We start from the raw sequence: 21,774 nt of genomic DNA on the forward strand, positions 1-21,774 counted from the left end.
CCCAATAATAGCCACACAGGTTGGGCAGCGCCAGGCCCCCTACCTCCCTTCTTTGCTCCAAAAGTACCCTCCTTATTCTCGGGGCCTTCCGCGCCCACACGAAACCCAGAATCGACTTATTCACCCGTCTGAAAAAAGCCTTTGGGATCAATATGGGGAGGCACTGGAAAATAAACAAAAACCTCGGGAGCACCGTCATCTTAATCGACTGGACCCTGCCCGCCAACGAAAGCGGTGGCGCGTCCCACCTCCTAAACTCCTCCTCCATCTGCCCCACCAGCCTTGAAAAGTTAAGCCTATGCATGGCCCCCCAGGTCCTAGCCACCTGGACCCCAAGATACCTAAAACTCCTCTCAGCCCTCTTCAATGGGAGTTCACCTATCTCCCTCTCCTGATCCCCCGGGTGCAGGACAAACAGCTCACTTTTCCCCACATTGAGCTTATAGCCCAAAAAGTCCCCAAACTCCTCAAGTATCTTCAGCACCCTTGGCATCCCCTCAGCCGGATCCGCGACATACAACAGCAGATCATCTGCGTACAGTGAAAACCTGTGTTCCTTCCCCCCCCCCCCCCCCCCCGCACAATCCCCCTCCAACTCTTCGAGTCCCTCAGCACCATGGCCAGGGGCTCAATCGCTAACGCGAAGAGCAGGGGAGACAAGGGGCACCCCTGCCTCGTCCCCCGGGAAACCGAAAGTCCGCCAACCTCCTCCCATTCGTCACCACACTCGCCACCGGGGATCTGTACAGCAACCTCACTCAGCTGATGACCCCTCACCAAACCCAAACCTCCGCAACACCTCCCACAGGTAACTCCACTCCACCCTATCAAAAGCTTTCTCCGCATCCATGGACGCCACTATTTCTGAATCCCCAGCCGCCGGCGCCATCATGACATTAAGGAGCCTCTGCACATTGGCATTCAGTTGTCTCCCCTTTACAAACCCCGTTTGATCCTCATGAATCACCGTCGGGACCACATCCTCCACCCTCCTGGACAGCACCTTTGCCAACAATTTGACATCTACATTAAGGAGCGAGATCGGCCTGTAAGACCCACACTGAAGGGGGTCCTTGGCCCGCTTCAGGAGCAAAGAGATAATTGCCCTGGACATTGTTGGGGGCAGAACCCCCCCTCCCTAGCCTCATTCAGGGTCCTCACAAGCAGAGGGCCCAGCAAATCTGAAAATTTCTTGTACAATTCCACCGGGAACCCGTCAGGCCCCGGCGCTTTCCCTGTCTGCATACTTCCCAACGCCTCCACCTCGATTGGGGCCCCCAAACCCTCCACCCGCTCATCCCCTACTCTTGGGAACTCCAGCCTATCCAAAAAGCGGTCCATCCCACCTGCTTCCCTGGGGGGTACCGTCCGGTACAGCCCCTCGTAAAAGGATCTGAACACCCCATTGATGTCCTTGCCACCCTGCACCATCCCTCCTGCATCCGTGGCTCCCCCAATTTCTCTAGCTGCCTCCCGCTTCCGGAGCTGGTGAGCCAACATCCGACTTGCCTTCTCCCCGTACATACACCGCCCCCTGCGCCCTCCTCCACTGCGCCTCCGCCTTCCGGGTGATTAAAATGTCAAATTCCGCTGGGAGATTGCGCCGCTTCCTCAAAAGCCCCTCCTCCGGGGTGCCTGCATACCTCCTATCCACCCTTACCATTTCCTCCACCAGCCTCTCCCTCTCAGCCCTCTCCCCCCTCTTCCTGTGCACCCGAATAGATATCATCTCCCCTCTGACTACTGCCTTTAGCGCTTCCCAAACCACCCCAACTTGCACCTCCCCGTTATCATTGGTTTCTAGATACCCCTCTATGCCCCTACGGATCCGCCCGCACACTTCCTCCTCTGCCAAAAGCCCCACATCCAACCTCCACAGCGGGCGCTGATCCTTCCCCTCCCCCAGCTCCAGATCCACTAAATGTGGGGCATGATCAGAAATGGCTATCGCCGAATACTCCGCTCCCACTACTCTCGGGATTAGCGCTCTGCTAAGTACAAAAAAATCAATCAGGGAATACGCCTTATGAACATGGGAGAAAAAGGAGGACTCCCTACCCCCCGGCTCCAAAAACCTCCAAGGGTCCACCCCCCCAACCATCTGATCCATGAACCCCCTCAGCACCGAGGCCGCTGCCGGCCTCCTGCCCGTTCTGGACTTCGAGCGATGCAGAGCCGGATCCCCACCCAGGATCAATCCCCCTGTCTCCAGGTCCGGGATCAGGCCCAGCATTCGCCGCATGAAGCCCGCATCGTCCCAGTTGGGAGCATAAACATTAACCAAGACCACCCGCTTCCCCTGAAGTCTCTCACTCACCATCACATATCTACCTACACTATCCGCCACCACTTTGGACGCAACGAACGACAGGCTCTTACCGACCAAAATTGCCACCCCACGGTTCTTCGCATCAAGCCCCGAGTGAAACACCTGTCCCACCCAACTTTTTCTTAGCCTCACCTGATCCGTAACCCTGAGGTGCGTCTCCTGGAGCATAGCCACATCCGCTCCCAACCCCCTCAAGTGAGCCAAGACCCGGGATCGCTTCACCGGACCATTCAGCACCCTCACGTTCCATGTGACCAGCTGAACCCGGGAGGCCATCGCCCTCCCCCTACATCGATCAGCCATAGCTCTTCCTCAACCCGCCATGCGCCCAGGAAACCCCGCACGCCCGCTCCCCACGGCGGCAGACCCCCCTCCCAACCCCCCCTTCACCATCCATTCCCTCACAGTCCCTGCAGCAACAACCCGGTACCCCCCCCCCTTCTTCCTCCCCCCCAAACCCCCCCACCCCCTCCCCCCAAGCTAGGGCCCCCCCGCTAGCTGCGTTACCCCTAACATTGTGCTTCCGTGAGTCAGCTGACTTCTGCTGACCCTAGCTACTGCCGCCATAAGCACGACCCCGCCCCCCCCCCCCGACGCAACACAGCCACCAATCCCTCCCTACCAGCGCCTGCCCCGCCCCCAATTCCTCCGGCACGGGAAGAAAGCCCGCGTTTCCAACCCGAGCTCCGCCCCTCAACCCAAAACGCGGGAAAAAGACAGACACCTGACCCATCGGGACCCCAAACTACTCCCCAACCCACCGGTGGACAAAACAAAAAAACCACAGTAAATAAACAACAGCCCAGAAAACAACCCCGAAAAAACCAAAATAGCGAAAACGAACAGGCAACATCAATCAGCAAACATAGCCAATATAAACAACAGGATACCCAGGAGGGCAAAGCCTCCAAACAAAGTACATTTTTCCCCCAGCCCCCCAGTCCAAGTTCTCTGCCTAGACAAAAGCCCAGGCCTCCTCCGGAGAGTCAAAATAGAGCTGGCGGTCCTTGTAAGTGACCCAGAGGCAAGCCGGCTGTAGAAGGCCAAACTTCACCCCCTTCCTTTGAAGCACTCCCTTCGCTCGATTGAAGCCAGCCCTTCTCTTCACCACCTCCGCGCTCCAGTCCTGATAAATCCTAATGTCCGTGTTCTCCCACCTGCTGCTCCTCTCCTTCGCCCATCTCAACATGCACGCCCGGTCGACCAAGCGGTGAAAACGGACCAGTACCGCCCTGGGCGGCTCGTTCGGCCCCGGCTTCTGCTGCAGCACTCGATGGGCGCCCTCCAGCTCCAGGGGACCACGAAACGACCCTGCACCCATCAGCGAGTTCAACATTAGGACCACATAGGCCCCCAGATCCGAGCCTTCCAGCCCCTCTGAGAGGCCCAAAATCCGCAGATTCTTCTGGCGGGAGCGGTTCTCCATCTCCTCCATCCTCGCCAGCCATTTCTTGTGCAGCGCCTCGTGCGACTCCACTTTCACTGCCAGGCCCAAAAGCTCATCCTCGTTGTCCGAAGCCTTTTGCTGCAGCTCCCGAATCTCCACGGCCTGGGCCGTCTGAGTCGCCCCCAGCTTGTCCAGCGAGGCCTTAAACGGCTCCAAGATCTCAGCTTTAAGCTCCTTGAAGGAGCGCTGAAGCAGCTCCTGCTGCTCCCGCGCCCACTGCTTCCCCGCCCGCCGCCATCTTGCTTTTTCTGCCTCTCGCCTTCCTCTGCTGTAAATCTGACTTTTGGACCGCTCCACTGCGAGTCCAGTTTATCCACCAGCCGCTGGGCACACTGGCTGTGTTTCCCCCCGGGGAAAAGTCAAAAAAAGCGCCGTTGCGGGCTCTAAAGTCCAAAAAAAGCGGGAGCTGCCGAACGTGCGGCTTAGCTCCGCATCGCCGCCACCGGAAGTCACATTGACACATTTCTAATATTCAGGGCTGACAATGCTTATGTATTTTTCTCATCTATAAATTGGAATGATGCAACAATTTCAAATTTGTAACACTTTGCAGTTTGTACCTCATTATTTTGGTTGAATGGATTTTATGGTCCACATGTGGTAATGTCTCTGCCCCAACTTCACTGACATAACTGTGACTCCAGGCCAGGGACCCCATCTCATACCTTGAGGAAGGAATGATCGGCATATCTGGGATGTTTGGCCAGGACACAAGCCAATCCAACCTTTCAAGGTGGAACCCGGCTTTGCCTTTATGCCTGAAGTGTCCAACCCATGAGTAACCATTTTTTGGGTCACAATACTTGCCTCTTGTTTATAAAATAATTAAAGTTTCAAGCAATGATTTGCTAGCAATCTGATGGATATACAGACAACAAGGTGAGATTACTCTCAGTGGTATCCAATTGATATAAGTTACATACAAGGTTGCTGGCCCCAACAAAATCAGAGAGTTTAGGTTGAAGGAACGGCTCCCTTATGTTCGCCTTTGACTGTGGCTGAACAAGGGTTTGCTGGTTTCAGTTTTTACACTGCTCATATCAGGACAGTTTCACTCCCCTTTCTGCTGAGAGACTCTTCTTGAACAAGTTCTAACTCCTGCTGCAGACTTTCTAAAGTGCCACACAGGTTAGCATTAGATGGTACTAGCCTGACGCAACCCAAGGGCCCCCTGCTGAGGTGTACATCCACTCTGCAGCATGCTCACTGTACTCAGTTGCATGCCACTATCATTTAAATTAGCAAGCAGTTTGCAGGCTACCTGCATTATTACAAAAGGACGCGGATTGAACCCGGACCCTCCAACCCCCAATGCCCTCACCTCCCTCATTGAGAATCTCGACCATGGATTTACCCGAACTGCTTGGCGTGGTGGCTGCCACTCCTAGCTGGCACTGTGGGGGCTACAGAGCTGCTGGCCATCCAACTGATAGGCCGGCAACTCTCTTCGAGAGAGCTTCTCTTCTTGAGAAAAAGGGCAGAGCTCTCACCTTAAATGTCCCAGGGTTAAATTACTGTGGGACAGCCGCCGGAGTCCCTCAGTCGATGACCTTTTCAGACGGGAGCGGCAAGAAATCGCAGCACTCGGTAAAATCCACCTCATTATCTCATTTATTACTGAAAGAAAGCTGAATTTGGGAAAACATAGCATAATGCTTCACTACTACACTGGAGGGTTGCAGCTGGGAACTTCAGATTCTGTCTAGAAACCATTCTGCTGATTACGTTCAGCATTTTCTGTTTTTGTTTATTCTGATCTGGTGTACATTTTCTTGCTAATTTGATAATCAGGTTGTAGGCAAGAGAAACAGGGCCAAACTCAATTGTTTTTCTGAGGGCAAGGATGCAAATTCATATTGAGCTAGGTTTCAGATACATGCCAAAAACATATGTAAACACCAATGAGTGTCAAAGCCAGTATGATTGTACTGAAACACAAATTCCTGTACATTGAAATAAAACTACGATTATGTACAAAACTAAAAATCGCACATACAAAAAACCAAGGGCGGAATTCTCCGCAACGGCCGACGCCGTCGTGAAACCTGGAGTATTTCACAACGGCGTCGGAGGCCGCTCCTCGCGAGCGGCGTTTTGTGAAACCCGGCCGCTGGGCCTTGACGCTGGCGTCAAGGCGGCGCGCCGATAATGACGCGGCCGGCGGCGCCTTAGTGACGTCAGCCACGCATGCGCGGTTGCCGTCTTCCGCTCTGCTGCCCCGCAAGACGTGGCGGCTTGGTCTTGCGGGGCGGCGGAGGGGAAAGAGTGCGTCTCTTAGAGGATCTTGCGGGGCAGCGGAGGGGAAAGAGTGCGTCTCTCAGAGACGCTGGCCCGACGATCGGTGGGCACCGATCGCGGGCCAGTCCTCTCCCGAGCACGGCCGTGGTGCTCGATCCTCTCTCCGCCCCCCCACAGGCCCCACACTTACCTTTCGCACTATGTTCACGCCGGCAGCGACCAGGTGTGGTTGCTGCCGGCGTGAACAGGTCGGGAACGGCAGGCCGCTCGGCCCATTCGGGCCGGAGAATCGCGGGTCACCGTGAAAAACGTCGACCCGCAATTCTCCAAGCGCCATGTCGCAAAACATGACACGCCAATTGGGGGGGGGGGGGGGGGGGGGGGGGGGGGGGGTGGGGAAATCGCGGGGGGTGCCAGAGTGGCCCCCCCACCCGGCCTGGGGAGCGGAGAATCGCGCCCCAAGTGACTTCCAGACTTACAAAAAAAAAGTTTCTCATCCACAACATTAAGATTGATCTTACACAAAAATTTAAGCCAACACCCTCTTTGCTTGGAGACTATTTTCTTTAACTCCAGTGAGCATTAAAAACTAGAATGCTCTAGTACTCCCTACTGTATTCCCTGTACACAGGACTGTGTGACAAGATTTAACTCCAACTCAATATCTAAATTTGCGGATGATAAGACTGTGGTGAGCCGTATCTCAAACAGTGACTAATCAGACAACAGAAGGGAGATAAATCACTTTGTTGCATGGTATACCGAAAACAACCTCTCTCTAAATGTCGGAAAGACCCAAGGAACTGATCATCGACTTCAGGAAGCGTAGCACGACACCACCCGCCCCCTCCGTCTGCATCAATGGCTCCGAAGTGAAGATGGTCGTTAGCTTTAAGTTCCCGGGGGTCACCATCATCAACAGTCTGTCCTGGTCCACTCACGTTGATGCAACGGTCAATGTCTCTACTTCCTACGGAAGCTAAAGAAATTTGGCATGTCTGCATCAACTTTCACAAACGTCGACTGATGTGCCATAGAGAGCATCCTATCTAGCTACTAGACTCAACGACTCTCCCTCAGACTTATCTGTTACCTGTAAGAACACTATTTACAATGTTCTATGCTGCTCTTGCTCATGTATTTGCTTTGTTTGGCCCCTTGTTCCGCACTGTAACCAATCACTGTTTGTCGATGCACCATTTGTCAATGTACTCTGTCGATTATTCCTTTTTTTGCCGACTATGTACGTACTGTGTACTTGGTCGCAGAAAATTTATTTTCACTGTACTTCGGTACATGTGACAATAAATAAAATAAAATAAAATAAAATCCACCCTCAGAATTTTGTATTACAGAGACTGACGGACTGGCAACGGCTGATTTCTTTATTAGTGCCAACGGCTGATCCGTAATTGGTCTAAATTTGCCAATCAGGGAGCAGTTTTTTTGATTCCTCTAGTAGTGCCGATATGAAGGACTGAAAGTGAGCCAACGGAGAAATTGATTTTGCACATACACAGGCAATGGTGAAAGGAACTTTTAAACACAAGATCCTGGTCCTCTTATGTGGAGCGAATGGGTTTGGCCCATGGTTCATTGTTGGGACATGCACCCTCACCACCACCGAGGTCACAACTAATCAACTAATAACTTGTCTCAATTCACTAATTTATCAATAAAGAGGAAGAAGTTACTAAAGAATGCACAGCAACAGATGATTTGTAATACTATGCTATGATTACCAGTTAAAGTCACTGTGACATAGTTTAGGAGAAAGGTGCTAATACTAACAGATGTTGACTTTGATGGATAGTTACAGCGTGATCTCAACTCAGAAATCTGTCATTACATCTGCCTTACAAATGCAGATTGCAACATGGACCGGAATTCTCTTTTCCCGTGGGCAGCGCACCCTGGCCCATGGGTTTCCAGGAGGCGTGGGGCGGCTTCAATGGGAAATCCCATTGACAAGCGGCAGGAAGAGAGAATCCCGCTGCCAGCAAACGGTGCACTATCAACAGGCACGTGGTTGGGGGACGGGAGAATCCGGCTATCCACCTCATTCTATTTGTAATAATGGGAATGGACATTTAATAGAAAAAAAAATTTAATCAGTGTTTAGTTTTGTTGCTAAGTAAATTCAGTGGAGCCTTTTAACTAATATTACTTTCCTTTGCATAACTCTTGTAAAGAAAAATAGGGATGACAGGAGACTATTTAAACCCTCGAGCCTGCTATTCAAGGAGATTATGGCTGATCTGTATCTTAGGAGCAGGAGTAGGCCATTTGGCCCTTCAAGCTTGCTCCACCACTCAATAAGATCATGGCCAATCTGATTGTAACCTCAACTCCACATTCCCCCTTCCCCGCAGTAGCTTTTCAACCCCATGCTTATTAATATATCTACCTCAGCCTTAAATGCTTTCAGAGACTCTGCTTCCACTGTCTTTTGAGGAAGAAAGTTCCAAAAACTCATGACCCTCTGAGAGAAAACATTTCTCTTAATCTTTGTCTGAATTAGGTGACCCCCTTATTTTTAGACACTGAGCCCAATTTCTCTACTCTTCCACATGGAGAAACATCCTTTCCATATCCACCGTATTAAGACCCCTCAGGATCTAATGGGCCAGATTCTCCATCCCACTAGCCGGCCAATGGGGTTTCCCATTGTGGGAAGCCCATGCTGTTGGGAAATCCCCGGGTGTGGGTGTGCTCCCGGCGCAACGGAGAATCCAGCCCTGTATGTTTCAATCAAGTCACGTCTAAATCTTCTAAACTCCAGTGGTTGCAAGCCTAGTCAGTCCAACCTTCCCCCATCAGACATTCCTGCTATTAATTTAGTAAACCTTCTCTGAACTGCTTCCAAGTCGTTTGCAGCCTCCCTTAGATAAAGAGATCAATGCAGTAAACAGTACTCCAGATGTGGTCTCATCAATGCCCTGTATAACTTCAGTATAACCTCCCTACATTTGTATTCAATTTCCCTCACAGTAAATGATAACATTCAATTAGCTTTCTTAATTACTTGCTGTACTTGCATACAAACCTTTTGTGATTCATGCATTAGAACATTTAAAAAATATATATTCTTCCTGTCAAAATGGACAATTTCACATTTTCCCACATTATACTCCATTTGTCAGAATTTTGGACATTCATTTAACCTATCTATATCTCTCTGCAGACTCCAAATGTCCTGTTCACCACTTACTATCCTATCTTTGTGACCTGACACTGATTTTAACATCGTGGGCAGAATTTTGTCTTTGGTTAGGGGTCAAATGGGGAGGGGGTCAAAAACCTGCCCTATTTGGAGAACCGTCACCTAGCAGAAAGTTTTCTTAAAATGGTCAATTAGGGCCCAGAGGGTTTGGAAGGAGATAAAAGGTTGCAGATCAGGTAAAAAGAGAGGGAGAGGCTGCCTTCATTTTGAAGTGTTATTCTCTAGCTTCCTTTGCTACTAAATTAAAAATTGCTCTCAGCAACTGAGCCACCATCATGAAGAATGGATTCCTCTACTGGATGTCTGCGGCCACACCCGTGTCGAGAAGTCGGGGAGAGCCTCAAAGCTTGCCTAGAGCTCTGGCACTCAGTCTGCTGCTGGGAAGTCACCTCCCGCGGGGCAGGAGGCTGGTCTCCAGTCGCTCAGGGTAGGGGACAGGGCCTGCAGCCTGTTTGGAAGATCCAGGTCACCCTTTGTTACTTGAACTTAATAGGGTTTTAACTAGCTCAATTGGTTACCCCATGCATGGAGGCAGTTAGTTCTGCTAGCCCCAACTCCCTTCCAGAAAAGGGCCCGAGCGCAGGATGGTGTTAGTCAAACTGCACACATTTTCACCCTCTTCGATGTTTGCTGTAGGCATGAGAGTGCAGATATTTTTAAAGCATTGAAAAAAGCTTCTGTGCGCACATGGTAAAGTAACCGTGTCATCTCTGCATATCTACAAGGGATAAAAGTTTAATATTTGGTGTTGAGACGGAGCAACGGTTAAATTTATGGGCTCTAGCTCCTTTTGTTTTTTTGCCATGAGATCCACTCATGGGATGGATGGATTTCAGGGTTCAACGCCTACATGCACGCTAAATGGATGGATAGTTCGAATGTAGCAGCAACCCACAAGGAGGTGATATCTATACGTTGTCTCAGAGGGGAAGGCCACCAAATATTTGAGCAACCCACAGAGACACATCTCCATTTGATATGGTGGTAAGTGCTCACAAATAATACTTTTGGGTCACAGAAAAGTCGATGACCAAACAGTATACGGTCGCCAGTGATACGAGTAAGCCTATCATGGCCAGCTACCCTCAGAAATGTGCCCAAATTGTAGAGGTTCTCAGTGATCCACAATATCATGTCCAGCTCAAAGGAAAAGTCTAACTCATGCTTAAAGTGAAATCATTTTACAAAGCTGCACATGTTGTTAAAGAAGAATTCACCACATAGGGGAGTTTCTTCCTGAGAGGTAGCTATGGCATTTTATATCATGCGTGAGGCATGTTTAGATGGTAAAGAACAAGGTTATTTTAAGGAATGCTCAGTTGAGACAGCATTTCAGTGTCTTCCCTCATTGATGCTGGTGCGAAAGTGGCTATCTTGAGTGACAAAACTCTCCCGTGGTTATTTTTCACAACTTCCTTTCAATCCTGCAACAGCCACTCTTCAAGCTCATGATGACTCTTTATTATTCCAGTTTTGGAACCAATCACAATTTCAGTGGAATAAGTCACTCTCGTGAGGATCACGTTCTACATAGCCAAAGGCAGAAACCTTACTGAGGTAAACTGGTTTGATAAGCTTGTCTTCAAACTTGAAGGCCCCCCGGAGCACACATTCATAGGACGGATGAGAGACTGTATATGCTGCTATCTTTCATAAAATTTGAGATGGTTGCTGTTTGCAATTCATGCTGACATGTCACAGGAGCTTACATGACTAGAAGCAGATGGTATCATAGAGTGAATCTATTCATCGCCGTGGGTGTCTAATCTAGTAATTTGAGCAACTCACAGAGACATGTCTCCATTTGATATGGTGGTAAGTGCTCGCAAATAGTACTTTGGGACACAGGAAAGTGTGATCTGTAAACAGTATACGGTTGCCAGTGATACGAGTAAGCCTATCATGGGGAAGCAAGACTTTGTGTCAATGTTAGGTTGGTCGACAAAGTAATCATTCAGGTATTCACTTCCTATGATCCAAGAACTGTAGCATCATTTCATGACTCCAGCCATCACAAAACTCAACATGCAGTGGAGCTATCTTCAGATCCCACCATTAGAGCAAAGCCCTGATATCCTACAGCTTTTGTTACTAACAAAGGTTTCAGTACCACAGAATGTCCTGTGGACAAAGTTCAGCATCTAGCACATTCCAGATCTATTTCTTCAGTTTTGTCAGCCATTGAGGGGACGCTCAGCTTACTTGACAATGTTGTTGTTCATGGAAAGGACAGGGCAGAACACAATCAGTGGTGCTCACTCGAATCGTACAACACAGTTTGACATTCAACAAGGGCAAATGCAAATTTGCTGCATCCGAGTTTAACTTTTGAGGATACAAAGTGACAGCAGCTGGAGTAAAGTCTACACACAATAACATCAAAGCCATTGGGCGCTGCTGACCTGGTCTAATGTGGAAGAATTGACACTGTTCCTTGGCGCTACCAAATTTAATTACAAGTTCGCTTCAAAGTATGGAGAGATCATATAGCCTCACAGCAAACGGTGCTTGATACGTTCGGTTAAGATACCAGTCTTCATACATTTCAAACCACATGCAGAATCACATTTCCTCACACATGTAAAAATGTATGTGGAAGCAGACGAGTCAGGAACTGCGAGTGGTGCTGTACTTTCACAATACATGGAAGGAAGCAAACGACTGATCAATCATGCATCATGCACATTGTCGGAACCTGAATGTAAATATTCTACTGGCAAATGGAAAGCACCAGTTCCACTTACTGCTTCTGGACCCCCCACCCCTACCCCCCTACCTCTACCCCAACCCCCCCACCCCTACCCCCCACCCACCCCCCTACTCCCCCCCCCCCACTCGATGTAGGTAACTGAACGGTGTCAACCATCATCAATGGTTGACGCCGTTATAAACCTACTTTGATTTTCGCCGACGTGGCCACGGGACTTTGGCCCATCCGGGCCGGTGAATAAAAAAGCTTAAAAAAACAATGACAGGGAAGTGATTTGTGACACTGAAGACAATGTGATCATGGTGATTTCACATGCAACCACAAATCCTGTTACAAGAGAGGAGTTGAAGACAGAATCGACAATAGGCAGCATAATGCAGAAGACAGTGAAGACAGTTGGAATAGTGGTATTGTCACCAGACTAGTAAACCAGAATAATGCTCTGGGGGCCCAGGTTCAAATCCTTCCACTGCAGATGGTGAAATTTTAATTCAATAAAAATCTAGAATTAAAAATCTAATGATGACCATGAAACCATTGTCGATTGTTGTAAAAACCCATCTGGATCACTAATGTCTTTTAGGGAAGGAAATCTGCCATCCTTACCTGGTCTGGCCTACATGTGATTCCAGATCCACAGCAATGTGGTTGACTCTTAACTGCCCTCTCAAGGGCAATTAGGAATGGGCAATAAATGCCGGTACAGCCTGCGATGCCCACATTCCGTGAACAAAAAAAAAGTCAGTTCCTAAAAACCAAGTGGTCTTGTGAAATAAAGGAAGAACTGATCCTGTACTATGGAATATTCAATGATAGTGAATTGTTTGGTAACAACTGTATTGCATGCAGTTATCCCGAAAGCGTTACAGCTTCACTTATTGCATCTTGCCCATGAATGTTATCCGGTTGTTGTTGAGATGAAACAACACCCTGCAAAGTAGTCTAGTGGCCAGCAATAGATCGCTGTGTAGAAGAATTAATCAGAAACTGAATAACCTGTGCACTCAATGAAAAATCTGTTAAACCATGTCCCACAACCGACTTCGTGGCCAACAAAACAACAGCAACAACTCCCAAGTAGTTATTTTTGGAGCGGTGCAAGCAGCCCCTAGCAATTGACATTTTTTACTTATTGTTCATGACCTACATTGCAAACCGGCTGGAAAAGGCTGCAACAAATTCCATTACCATCACTTTGGTCAATGACATTCTAGGCGAGTTGTTTAAAAAATGGGGTTTGCTGGACACTATCACGACAGACCATGGACTGCACTTTGTTTCCAGTCAAGTCAGAGTTCCTTGCAAGCTATTGAATTCATCATCAACTTGCACTGCAATATATCCAGCAATCGAATGACAGCGCAAATGATTCAACCTATTTGTACAAATAGATCCATCTGACCAGAAAGACATTGGCCAAACCTACGATAGGTCATAATTTTCACATATTAGTAAACATTCTTATGCCACTTCTGCTATCCAATGAGACGGTCAGTGAAAGCAGATAAAATCGCAGAGTGGCAAGGTAAAGCAAAAGCAGCCTTCGACAAGCGAACACACACAAGTGAACTACAGTTTAAAGTTGGAGATTAGGTTCACATCAAACGGCCAAATTGTAACCACAAGCTCGTATCATCTCTAACAGGACCAAAGCAGATCAAGTGGTTGCTCGGTACCAATTGGATAACAACATAAAAGTGAAAGGCAAATCACTTGATAGTGAGAAGATCAGGATATTTCAAGAACAGTGATTAGGAGAATACATTTAGTTTTCCAATGTGTGATCGCGATGTTGATTATCTGCCTCATCACGCAAATCCATAACCTCATGGCCATAGATTTGAGCGCCTTGATCAACAATCTTCGCATCTCAAAGACGATTCCTGTACTTAGAAAAAATGGACATGCTGACTTCAAAGAAATGGCTCGATGTACATGTGTTTGCTGTTTGGGATAGTTTTTTTCAAAATAAAGTTATTTTGTTTAACAAAGTGGAAAGGATGCAGTATTCAATTGCTTCAAGAAATAATTAGATATAGCTCTTGGGGTTAAAGGGATCAAGGGATATGTTGGGGGGGGGGGGGGGGGGGAGAGGCGGGACCAGGGTAATAAATTTGATGATCAGCCATGACCATAATGAAGGCTTGATGGGCCGAATGGCCTCCTCCTGCTTCTATCTATGTTTGCTGTTTGATTATTCTGTTCTGTGTGCTGTTAGTCAAACCTGGGAGTAACAGAAAAACAAAAGCTAAACTGAAAGCAAAAGGTTGTAAGTTCTGGGAATGCAAACATTTTAAAAGCATATAAACCACAACCTGTGGAGAAACCTTCTCTCTATCTACTCTATCAATTCCTTTCAAGATCATAGAAATCTCAATCAAATCAAAACTTAAGGCCTGGATTTTCATCCACCGGTCAGTTGCACAGAGTCAGCATAACCCCAGGCTCCATGAACCCAACCTTTAAAGATGGCTGCCTGAACGTTTCAGCTCAAGGGGTGGATTAGATTAGAACTCGGGCAGGCAGCTCCGCAGGTAGTGAGGGGTTAGAGGCAGGGCCAGTGTGGGTTGGGTGTCTTGGGCACATATGAAAAGCAGACCTCCTGCAAGGCCCATTGGAGAGACCAATCATCAATGGAAACATCCTGAGCCTGGAGCAGACATCATTGCCTTGTCAGGTGAGCATGAGCAATGTAAATGTTGTCAAACTGTTATCTGATCGTGGAATGGATGGCCCATCGTGGGCTTTCCCAATGGAGGAATTGTCATTGTTTCTGTCGAATCAAAGTGACTCTACAGAAACACTGAAAGCATGGAGAAGATTCTCAAGCCACAGCCACGGGGATGGCATCGTTTGGCCACCATTACTTGATAGAAATAGTAAGCAGTCATGTAGTTATCTGCCAAGGCTCAGTGGGTGGATGAATGATGGACAGTGCCCTGTTCATTATCTCATCCACTTGCCCTGTTGCCACCCATACGCCACACTGTTGATCCTTGACCAGATTCCTCATAATTGCACAATGTCACAGCATATCAGTGTGACTAAGAGGGTGCAAGCCAGCAGGGTTGTCAGTGGTCATGGGGCTCAGCATGCTACTTTGGATTCACAGCTGCAGCAGACAAGACACAAGCACAGGTGCAGAGCCATTCTTTCCACACACGGTTAACAGTAATCATTGATTCTATGGTGAAAACAGTGCATGTGAGCGCAAAAGTGAATCACAGCATTGGAATCTGAATGGCTCATGACCCTTTTTGACATATAGTTTTATTGATAGAATGTCACACAGAGGAGCTGCAAGGCGAAGGGATGGGTCCATCTGCCCCACAGTTCTCTGATTAGGGCCTTCAGGAGTTAACGGAAGAGATACTGAGGAAGAATTCAGTCCTTTACCCTGCTGCCTATTGCAATCCATCTGCTACAACCAAGAAAGCCTGGATTCAAATAACGGCTGTGGTGAGCGCAGCATGAGATCTTCAGCACTCAAAGATTCAGTGCAGGAAATGATTCAATGACCTGCTGCATTCCAGCAAGATAAGTAGCTTGGCTCATTCGCACAGAGATCCAAGGGAAGGGTCATATCTGCACACTGCAGCTGAGATACGAGACATGGCACTTACCTCTGTTTCAGCACTGTAGCTTGCATGTGTATGTAGTTCATGTAAGTGCGCACAGAACACATATGAATTAAGACTGTGATGCACACAGTGAGAAATATCCCTTCATGCACTTTATATCAGGCTATCATAAATTCATGTTTTTGCAGTGCAAAGTGGATTGCCAGCGTGCCAAAACAGCTGTCTGCTGGTGATGGTGAATCGTGGTAGTAAGTGATAAAGGAGGTGGCGAAATCACCATGGCACCTGATGGTAATGGTGGAGGTCAAACTCACTTCACTGAGCACTGGGGAATGTTGGCAAGAGAGGGAGTACAACAATGGGATACGGCAATGTTGTACGTCAGAGTGTACATTCACAATGACCAGAGTTAAATAACTCCTTTTGTGTCCATCACAGGTCCCAGCTTTGCTCTCTGAATCCCTCAGGCTGCATCAACCCTCAGACATCAAGAGGAGGAAAAGAAGTCTGAGGAGGCAGCATCACATCCGAATCGCCCACACTCTGCCCCCTCAGATACATGCAAATTGTAGGGATGTCGCACTTGTGTAGAGTGGGTGACACAGGGTGAAAGTCACCGCACTAGAGTGCAGGGGGAAGTGTCAGAATCAGAAACATCTGTGCACAGACCCCCTCGGAGGTGAGAGGAAGCTCAGAATGATGTTCCAGCACTTTAATTACCTGGTGATTCAGTGCCACTTTCTGAGCTGCAGCCGGAAGGTTCCAGACATGGACACCAGCATGCCTTCCTTGCCCGGGATTATTAGCTGCAGCTTGGCAGCGATGGCAAAGTGGTTTCTGGCCATTGAACAGCAAGACTCACTTTTGGTCACTGCCCAGGAAGGGATGAACCAGTGCTGCTGACACCTGGTATCATGGACCCCGACTTTCTTCCCCAGCTTGGCAACCTGTCAGTCGGTGCTGCTGGGACTGGGCTGAGGCGCTGGTCATTACCTCCCAGCATTTCCACTTCTGTGTCGGCTGCAGCTTGTTCACTGTGTCCGCTAACAGATTCTGGGATGAGGGTTCGCACTTTGCTCCAGAACAAAATTTTTTATTAATAATTTGTTTTGTTGGGAATGTTATTAAGGTTCATGGAAATAAGGTGGGGGACTGGAGTTACAATATATGATCTAATTGGATGGCCAAACAGGTTCAAAGGGTTGAACGGCCTGTTTCTGTGAAAGCAAGCATCTGACTAATGTACATTGGACAACTTTAATATTTTCAGGTTGGAAAGTGAACATGCAAGTTTAAACAGTATTTTCTGAAGTGTGTGCTTTACTTGAAGTTACACCCAAAATGAGTCCTGTCTATGTACATACTGAACGATGACAGGTAGAATCTTGAATTAGGATGGGTAATGACTGAGGCCGGACGGAGTTGACTCATGTAAGTTCTTGCAAACTCCTTTGAAATTGTTCAAAACAAGCAGTAAAAAGAAAAAGATGATTAATTAAGTTGTCCTGGTTCATCTTGGTTCACATTGAATTTTTAAGTGGGCTATCCACTAGTTGGTGGGAGGATGTCAAGTGTATATGTTGAAATGGGTTTGGCACTGATCCCCAGTTTAAATGATTAAATATCTTGTGCTTCTGTCCTTTGGTGCTCTGACATACCATGTCATCAGGCAAATTTCCTTTCACAGAACACATGTAAAGGTGATTTTGTTGCAAATTTAAAGAAGTCTTAGAAGAACACATAACTCTTAATGCAGGGAATGGGGCAGCAGTAGTGCTGAACAAATTCTATTTCAGCCACCAAAAGTTTACATGATTGAGGTGCTGCAAGGCAATATGTTTACTGTCAAAAAATGTCCCAGTTTAGGAATGTTAAACCCTATATGAACATATTCTCAGAATTAGCAGGTCTAGCTGCATATCAATTTTGCAATAATCTCAACTGGCCTTGGAGCCATTTAATCTCGCAAATGAAAATCCTTGGAATTGCAACAAAAAATCTGCTTGAAAAAAATGTTGAGAACATAAAAAAGATACGTTGATGTAACTGTTGATTAGACCCTCAATTTTAACTAGTTGTGCTTTCTAACAGCACAGGTAGTAACTCTTGGCGCTATTGTGTTGTTTCGGTAAGTACAGCAATTGTACTTTCATCCAGGAGGAGAAAGAGGCAGACGTTCTGGCCTTTGCTTCCCTGGTAGCCCGGAGACGGATATTATTAGCTTGGAGGGACTCAAAGCCCCCAAAGTCAGAGACCTGGCTGTCTGACATGGAGAAAATCTGTTTGGAGAAAATCAAGTTCGCCCTGAGAGGGTCAATGTTAGGGTTCACCCGGAGGTGGCAGCCATTCGTTGACATTTCTAGGGAGAATTAACCGTCAGTAGAAGGGGGGGGGGGGGGGGGGGGGGGGGGTAGTTTAGTGTAGAGTAGGAGGCTAGAAAAGGTGGGACCTGTGAGAGAGGAAGACGGCTTTTGCACTATGTTCATATTTGTATGTACACTGTTTCTTGTTACTGTTATAAAACCATAAATACCACAATAAAATGTTTACAAAAAAAAAAACAATTGTACTTCCTGTCTGACTTTAACTGAACAATCCTATTCTGGAGTGGGATTCTCTGACCCCCCCCTGCGCCGGGTTGGAGAATAGCACGGGACCGGCGTCAATCCCGCCCCCGCCGTGTCCCGAATTCTCCGCCACCCGAGATTTGGCGGGGGTTCTCTGGCCCGCGATGGGCCGAAGTCCCGCCGCTGACAAGCCTCTCCCGCCGGCAGGAATCAAAACATCTACCTGACTGGCGGGATTGGCGGCGCGGGCGGGCGCCGGGGTCCTGGGGACGCGGGGCGATCTGACCCCAGGGGGTGCCCCCACGGTGGCCTGGCCCGCGATCGGGGCCCACCATGGCGGGCTTCACCATGGCGGAAGAGACGCCCTCCCCTGCGCATGCGCCGGGATGATGTCAGCAGCTGCTGACGCTCCGGCGCATGCGCAGATTTACGCCGGCCGGCTAAATCCTTTCGGCCCCGGCTGGCGTGGCGCCAAAGGCCGTTCATGCCAGCCGGCGGAGCGGGAACCACTCCGGCGCGGGCCTAGCCCCTCAATGTGAGGGCTTGGCCCCTAAATTTGCAGAGACTTCCGCACCTTTGGGGCGGCCCGACGCCGGAGTGGTTCACGCCACTCCAACACACCGGGACAACCCGCCCCGCCGGGTAGGGGAGAATCCCGGCCCTGGTCTTTTTAGATGGAGGAATGTTTTTATTTAATTTTCACCATAAAAGATAGTGCAAGGCAACATATGTTTATTTACTATTCAAACTACTAGTTTTCAAATATAGATCTCAGCCAGATGATTAAATTCAGCATCACTGAAAACTTATTGCAGAATATATGGTGGCCTAAATAGGAGACTCACTTCTAAATGGAGGAATTACGTTCATCCCTAGGCTACAGTTTATCATAAGATTTTGATCATTTTAGGAGTCAAGACATATTTCTTCCTCCCAATGCTTTCCTTAATCAGTGATTTTCTCATAATAAGTTTGAATCTTTTAATCTTGGCTCAATATAGTGTTAATAGGAAGTATAAAAAGTATAATCATGTATTTTACCGACTTTCTAATCACAAAGGAAATACTAACGTGCACGACCTAATGTGCAGTAAAGGGGAAAAAAAATGGAACTGAGACATAAAAGAGCATGCAGAGGAATTGCAGGCATTTTTAAGATATGGAGCATGAGAATTGGGAGGAATATTTGGCCGGAGTAGAAGGGGGATCTATCAAGGAGGCAGTGGCGTAACACTCCTTCTGTGCCCCCACACAAAATATTCCCTCGGAAGGGAACCTGCTCCACGCCTAAATGTGACTCCAGGCAACGAGCTACTTGGTTGATTCTTAATTGTCCTTTGAAATGGCCTAGCAAGCCAATCAGAGGTGCAAGATGTACTGGACCTGTCAGCAACGCCCACACCCTGTGAATTTGTGCAGCCTGCAAATCATTCTACAACATTACACTCTGCCACCCAGATTTCCAGAGCCTGCATAGAATAGTATTGAGGGAAGGTGTGGCGACATGACAGCGGTGTCAGTGGACTGTGTAAGGGTCCTTCCTGTTTGTTCCTTTATTTCTCCTTTCTTTTAGTTTTGCCATTGCATTGCTGTTTAATGGACATGTGCCTTTAAGGCAAGTGGCCCATGCCTTTAATTCAAGCAGATGATATCCCTAGCAGGAGAGATTAGTAGGCCGGTTCAAACTGGAGCTATAAACTGAACGGCATCAATGACAGAGATTGACTGGGACTCATTGTGATCTTTAAAATAATTAATTCATGGGATGAGGCGGTGGCCACATCCCAAAAATGAATTTAAAATGTTCCAAAGACTTATAATCCTCTGAGAGAAAAATATTTCTTTATCTTTGTCTTGAATGAGCAATCCTTATTTTTAAACAGTGACCCTCAGTTCTAGAATATAATAACGCATTATCATATGGTTATTGACAGTCTGGTTCTCAATCTGTATTTTGAAAGGGATAGGTAAATAACCGTTAACCAGTACTACAATTATTGTGCTGCAATCATTGACTTGTTTTATTTTTTACAGCTCCTGTTCTGGTATAAGCTGAAAGAGTTGCTTGGCTACAGTAAAGACTGATTCTTTACTGTAATTACCGCTTTTAATGGAGATGAATCATGAGTGGCGTAACGATGGAGCAGAACCTGGCCTCTCCCATCACATATCTGTTTACACAGGATTTGCACGATGAAATTTGGAACTACAGTCTTCTGCAATTTAAAGGATTTGATCGTAAATATCATGTAAATTTGACTTTCTTCCTCAGGCTGAATAGCTTTCTTTACCTTCAATTAAGTAATTTTAGCATTCCGAATCATACCGATGTGTTGAAATGTTCACTCTTTTAATTGAGATAAGAGGAGAAAAACAATAAGACCTGTAAATGTTTATGATGAATATTAATTTTTAAAATATCTATTTACGCACTTAGAATACCAAAGGAATTAGCTTTGTTGGATGATGCTTTTTTAAATTATTCATTCACAGGGTATGGGCGTTGCTGACAGGTCCAGCCCATCTTGCGCCTCTGATTGGCTTGCTAGGCCATTTCAAAGGACAATTAAGAATCGAACAAGTAGCTGCGTGTCTGGAGTCACATATAGGCCTGGGGTTTGAGATGGCAGGTTCCCTTCCCGAGGGAACATTTTGTGTGGGGGCACAGAAGGAGTGTTCACATCACAGCCCCCGTCAGCCTCTGTGCAGCCTGCAAATCATTCTACAACATTACACTCTGCCACCCAGATTTCCAGAGCCTGCGTGGAATAGTATCGAGGGAAGGTGTGGCGACATGACAAGAAAAAGGACACAAAGTTAAGCATAATGGGTTTTTACGGCAATCTAGCCATTGCATGGTCACATTACTAATACTAGTATATTTTTCCAATTTATTTAATTATATTTTTCCAATTTATTTAATTAACTGATTTTAAATTCCCCCTTATGCCTTGATGGAATTGGAACTCATATTTTTGGCATGTTACTCTGGGCCTCTGGTACTTGCCCAGTAATGGTAACCACTATGCTCCTCTATCTCAATGTATCATTTATATTTATAATTCAAATATCCTGATCAGTCCCAAAGAGGAAGAAGCAATGAGCAGCCGACGAGCCACATAATAGCTTGAAATTTAACACCATTTCCAATTATTCTTTGATGCTGCCGGCAATGTTGGGTGGGTGCCATTTTGTCTGCTTTCTGTCCACTAACAGCTGTGATCCAGATTCCACAGCCTTCTGGAGATCTTCCTTTATCATGCATATCAATGAGGACTCAAACTCCACAGCATGTGAGGAAATCTAGACTTCCAGGTTTCCTGTGTGCTGTCAACCCCTTTTCCCAATCCATTAGGAAATAGGAATCCCCCCATATCTCTCACAGTACATAGAAATATAGAAAATAGGAGCAGGAGGAGGCCATTCAGCCCTTTGAGCCTGCTCCCCCATTCATTATGATCATGGCTGATCCCATCTCACCCCCCCCCTCCCCCCCCCCCCCCCCCCCCCCCCCCCCCCCGGCCATATCCTTTGATCCTCTTTGCCCCAAGTGCTATATCTACCATAGACTGCCACCTGCGTTATGCATTATACATGTGACGACAGTAAATAACCGTGTCAAACACTTGATCACTTACCTGCTACAGCTATTGGCAGGATTCCACTGCCTTCTAAAGCC

General features: G+C 47.5%; 1 protein-coding gene across 2 annotated transcripts in view; it reads right to left on the reverse strand.

Annotated features, from left to right (window-relative positions):
• The window catches only part of tnfrsf19 (tumor necrosis factor receptor superfamily, member 19), a 107,335-nt gene that overhangs the window by 14,550 nt on the left and 71,011 nt on the right, over positions 1–21,774 (reverse strand). The gene's annotated exons all lie outside the window — the stretch shown is intronic.

This window comes from Scyliorhinus canicula, chromosome 14 (assembly GCF_902713615.1).
Source record: "Scyliorhinus canicula chromosome 14, sScyCan1.1, whole genome shotgun sequence".
NCBI lineage: Eukaryota > Metazoa > Chordata > Chondrichthyes > Carcharhiniformes > Scyliorhinidae > Scyliorhinus > Scyliorhinus canicula.